Raw genomic sequence first — 6,000 nt, 5'->3', positions numbered from 1 at the left:
ATTTAATAATTGCCAGGACATTGAGTTGCTCCTCTGTGGGGGTATGGCTAGTGCATTATTTATTACACAAGAATCATTGCATTATTTTAGGCAGTAGCCTTTTTTTTTTCCAGAAGTGCAAGTCTACAAGGGGTGAACTGTATTTAATATAGGAGAGAAACTTTGCTATCAGGCAGCTGAATGCTTTTTTTTTTTTTTTTTTTTTGAGACAGGATCTCACTCTCGCCCAGGCTGGAGTGCAGTGGTGCAATCATGACTCACTGCAGCCTTGACCTCCCAGGCTCAAGTGATCCCCCCACCTCAGCCTCTCGAGTAGCTGGGACTTGTGTGGCACCTACCACCACACCTGGCTAATTTTTGTATTTTTTGTAGAGATGGGGTCTCACCATGCTGCCCAAATTTGGTCTCGAACTCCTGGCTTCAAGCAGTCTGACTGCCTCAGCCTCCCAAAGTGCTGGGATCACAAGCATAAGCCCCCATTCACAGCCATTTCTGGCATTTTTTGCCCAGCATTGTTTGTGAGATTCATCTCTGTGGCATTTAGAAATAGTTCTTTTTGCACTGCTGTGAAGTATTTCATTTGTGTGTGTGTGTGTGCGTGTGTGTGACACAAGTTTATCAATTCTACTGTTGATAGACATTTAGGTTGTTTCCAGTTTTGAGCTGTTATGCATAAAGCTACTGTGAACATTTTTGTACATGACGTTTGGTGCTCAAATTATATGCATTTTGTGTAAATACTCAGAAATACCCAGAAGTAAAATTGCTGATTCATAGGGAATGCATATGTTCAGCTTTTTTTTTTTTTTTTTTTTTGGCAGGGTCTCCTGTCTCCCAGGCTGGAATGCAGTGCTGTGATCTTGGCTCTCTTCAACCTCTGCCTCCTGGGCTCAAGCAATCCTCCCACCTCAACCCTCCAAGTAGCTGGGAACACAGGTGCACACCACCACAGCTGGCTAATTTTTGTATTTTTTGTAGAGATGGAGCGTCTCACTATGTTGCCCAGGCTGGTCTCAAACTCCTGGGCTCAAGCAATCCACTGGCCTCAGCCTCCCAAAGTGCTGAGATTACAGGCATGAGCCAACACACCAGACCGTTTTCCTGGTTTTCCGTTGGGTTGCCTGTCTCTTTCTCATTGGTTTATAGGACTTCTTTATATATATACTTTTTTTTTTTTACTATACATATTAAAATATATTCTATTAGTCTGTGGTTTGGCTTTCACCCTGTTAATGTTGAATTTTTGTGAACAAAAGTTCTTAATTATAAGATCATTTAGATTATTTTTTTCTAGGCCTGGCATGGTGGCTCATGCCTGTAATCCCAGCAATTTGGAAGGTCGAGACAGGCAGATCACTGAAGGTCAGGAGTTTGAGACCAGCCTGGCCAACCTGGTGAAAACCCATCTCTACTAAAAATGCAAAAATTAGCCGGTCATGATGATGGCGTGCCTGTAATCTCAACTGCGCGGGAGGCCGAGGCAGGAGAATCGCTTGAACCTGGGAGGCGGAGGTTGCAGTGAGCTGAGATGGGGCCACTGAGCTCCAGCCTGGATGACAGAGTGAAACTCCATCTCAAAAAATAATAATAAAAATAAATAAATAAATAATTTTTTAAGGCTGGGCACAGTGGCTCACACCTGTAATCTCAGCACTGTGGGAGGATGAGGCAGCAGATCACCTGAGGTCAGGAGTTCAAGACCAGCCTGACCAACATGAAATGCCATCACTACTAAAAAAATACAAAATTAGCTGGGTGCGGTGATGTATCCCTGTAATCCCAGCTACTTGGGAGGCTGAGGCAGGAGAATTGCTTGAACCCAGGAGGTGGAGGTTGCAGTGAGCCAAGATCGCGCCACTGTACTTCAGCCTGGGCAACAAGAGCAAAACTCCGTCTCAAGAAATACAAATAAATAAAAATAAATATACTTTTTTTCTTTCTGTTGAGTGCTTTGTTTGTTCTGTTTAAGAAATCTTTGTTTACCTGAAGGTCACAGAGCTATTCTCTTATGTTTTCTTCTAGAAAGTGTAGTTTTCCCTTTCACATTTAGAATTACAATCCATCTAGAATTAATGTTTCTCTATGGTATTAGAAGTTGGCTAAGATTTATTTTCTTTCATATTAATATCCAGTCAACCCAGTATCGTTGACTGAAAAGGCCATTCTTTCCCTGCTGTACCGCAGAGGTGCCTTAGGTTACTGTGTATGTGTGGGGCTCAATCTGGACTCCTTCAATTCTCATGGACTAGGGAACTGAGGCCCCTGCATCCTGTAGCAGCCCGTTTCTATCATTCCTTATTATTTCTTTCAGAATTATCTTGTTGGAGCAGATATGAAGGTGAGGTACTTTGATTGCTCACTTGATTTTGGGGGGTTTTCTTCTCTTTTCTTTTTTTTTTTTTTTTTTTTTTTTTTGAGACGGAGTCTTGCTCTGTCGCCCAGGCTGGAGTGCAGTGGCGCAATCTCGGCTCACTGCAAGCTCCGCCTCCCGGGTTCACGCCATTCTCCTGCCTCAGCCTCTCCGAGTAGCTGGGACTACAGGCGCCCGCCACCACGCCCGGCTAACTTTTTGTATTTTTTTAGTAGAGACGGGGTTTCACCGTGGTCTCGATCTCCTGACCTCGTGATCCGCCCGCCTCGGCCTCCCAAAGTGCTGGGATTACAAGCGTGAGCCACCGTGCCCGGCCTTCAAGTAAATACACCAGCCCAGCCAACATGGTGAAACCTCGTCTTTACTAAAAAATGCAAAAATTAGCCGGGCGTGGTGGTGGGTGTCTGTAGTCCCAGCTACTCAGGAGGCTGAGACAGGAGAATTGCTTGAGCCCGGGAGGCGGACGTTGCAATGAGAGGAGATTGCGCCATTGCACTCCAGCCCAGGCAACAAGAGCGAAACTCCGTCTCAAAAACAAAACAAAACAAAAATATATATATATATATACAAAAATTAGTCAGGCATGGTGGTGCACGCTTGTAATCCCAGCTACTTGGGAGACTATGGCAGAAGGATCACTTGAAACCAGAAGGTGGATGGAAGTTGCAGTGAGCCAAGATCATACCACTGCCTCCAGCCTAGGCAACAGCGAGACTCTGTCTCAAAGAAAATGTTTTTTCTTTTTTTAGTTGGTTATAAAAGGGCTCTGAAACTAAATTCCATGAGCTTTTGCTTAGAGGGTTTTAAATTTGGGGTCACATTATTCTTTCTTTGAAGAATTTCCTTTAGATACTGGTTAACGTGCAGCAGCATAATCTTGGCTCACTGCAGCCTCTGCCTCCCAGGCTCAAGCAATTCTCTAGCCTCAGCCTCCCAAGTAGCTGGGACTACAAGCATGCGCCACCACGCCCAGCTAATTTTGTGTTTTTAGTAGAGATGGGGTTTCGCCATGTTGGCCAGGCTGGTCTAGAACTCCTGACCTCATGTGATCTGCCCGCCTTGGTGCCCCAAAGTGCTGAGATTATAGGCATAAGCCACCAAACCCAGCTACAACAGAGAATTCTGATGCCAGACTGATTTGTTCTTGATTTTTTTAAAGTCAGTATCTATAGGAGTTTTCATTTATATTTAAATTTTAGTATTTTCATTAGGATAAGTTTCTGAGCTGATTGATCAGAATTATCCTAACAAAAAATTTTATTAAAATACTTTTTTTTTGAGACAGACTCTCCCTCTGTCACCTGTGAGCTGAATGATCAGTATTACCCTAACAAACAATTTTATTAAATTACATTTTTTTTTTTGGAGACAGAGTCTCGCTCTGTTGCCTATGCTGGAGTGCAGTGGCATGATCTTGGGTCACTGCAACCTCCGCCTCCCAGGTTCAAACAATTCTCCTGCCTCAGCCTCCCAAGTAGCTGGGATTATAGGCGCCTGCCACCACGCCTGGATAATTTTGTATTTTTAGTAGAGATGGGCTTTCACCACGTTGGCCAGGATGGTCTCGAACTCCTGACCTCAGGTAATCCTCCCACTTTGGCCTCCCAAAGTGCTGAGATTACAGGCGTGAGCCACCTTACCAGGCCTAAATTACATTTTTTAATCTTTTCTCCCAATTTTTTATTATAAAAATTTTCATACCTTGAAAAAAGTTAAAAGAACAGTACAATGAATACTCTTCGCTTACGTGTGTCAGTTAACATTTTGTCACATTTGCTGTATGTCTGTCTTTATATATACATATATGTATCTGTTATGTATATATGTATCTATATTATTCTATCAGTCAATATTTTCCAAAAAAACAGAGCCAAGAGACTGTATCTATATCAATATCTATCATCTATCTGTATCTCTATATAGAAATAATTCTCTCTCTCAATCTGCATATATGTTTTAAGGAATTGGCTCATGCAATGTGGGGGCTGGCAAGTCTGAAATCTGGTGGGTAGGGTGGCAAGCTGGCAACTCAGAAAGGAGTTGATGCTGCAATCTTAAGGGAGATTATTCTCCAGGAAAAACCTGTTTTTGCTCTTAAAGCCTTCAACTGATTGAATGAAGCCTCACACAGATTACTGAGGGTAAATTTTACGAAGGTCAACAGATTATACATGTTAACTAGGTTTACAAAATACCTTCACAGCATCACCTAAATGAGTGTTTGATTATAAGTTAGGTACTATAGCCTAGAAGAATTGATACTTGAAATTATCAGGCCAGGTACAGTGGCTCACACTAGTAATCCCAGCACTTTGGAAAGCCAAAGCAGAGGGATTGCTTGAGCCCAGGAGTTTGAGATCAGCCTTGGCAACATGGTGAAACCCTGTCTCTACTAAAAATAGAAAAATGAACTCAGCATGGTGGCATGTGCCTGTAGTCCCAGCTACTTGGGAGGCTAAGGTTGGAGAATCACTCAAGCCTGGGAGGTCAAGGCTGCAGTGAGCAGTGATCGAGACACCACACTCTAACCTAGGCAACAGAGTTAGACCTTGTTTCAAAAAAAAAAAAAGCAAGAAATTAACCATCAAAATTATCTATAGAGGCCAGGCACGGTGGCTCACGCCTGTAATCCCAGCACTTTGGGAGGCCAAGGCGGGTGGATCACCTGAGGTCAGGAGTTTGAGACCATCCTGGCCAACATGGTGAAACTCCGTCTCTACTAAAAATACAAAAATTAGCCAGGCGTGGTGGCAGGCACTTGTAATCCCAGCTACTTGGGAGGCTGAGGCAGGAGAATTGCTTGAACCCGGGAGGCGGAGGTTGCAGTGAGCTGAGATCACACCCTTGCACGCCCGCCTGGGGTACAAGAGCAAGACTTCTCTCAAAAAAAAAAATTATATATTTCTCTATGTATTTCTCCATCTCTCATTGTATATAATATAAATACATATATTTGTGCATGGGTTCACAAAATTTGTATTTTTTTTTCTGAGACAGAATCTCGCTCTGTCACCCAGGCTGTAGTGCAGTAGTGCGATCTCGGCTCACTGCAACCTCTGCCTCCTGGGTTCAAGTGATTCTTCTACCTTAGCCTCCCGAGTAGCTGGAATTACAGGCTTCTGCCACCATACCCGGCTAATTTTTGTAATTTTAGTAGAGACGGGTTTTCGCCATGTTGGCCAGGCTAGTCTCCAACTCCTGACCTCAAGTGATCCACCCGCCTTAGCCTTCCAAAGTGCTGGGATTACAGGGCTAAGGCACTATGCCCAGCCACAACATTTGTATTTTTAATGGATCATTTGTCAGTAAATTGCAGAATCCTCACACTTCATCCATAAATATGTCAGCATGTTTCTACTAGGGACTGGGACTTTCTTTATAACTACTGTACGGTTGGTACAATAAGGTAATTCAACTTTCATACAACAACATTACTATTTCCCCTATTATCCCCATACTTTTTTTAAACTGGAATTTACTGAAGATTAATTATTGCCTTTAATGGTTGTCTCTTAAATCTTTTCATTATAGAGCAATCCTCTACCTTTTTTTCATCGTAATGAATTTTTTTCTTCTTTTTTTTTTTCTTTTTTTTGAGGTGGAGTCCACTTTGCTGCACAGGCTGGAGT

This window comes from Symphalangus syndactylus, chromosome 7, assembly GCF_028878055.3.
Source record: "Symphalangus syndactylus isolate Jambi chromosome 7, NHGRI_mSymSyn1-v2.1_pri, whole genome shotgun sequence".
Taxonomy (NCBI): Eukaryota; Metazoa; Chordata; class Mammalia; order Primates; family Hylobatidae; genus Symphalangus; species Symphalangus syndactylus.
Note: the sequence above shows the minus strand (reverse complement) of the source record.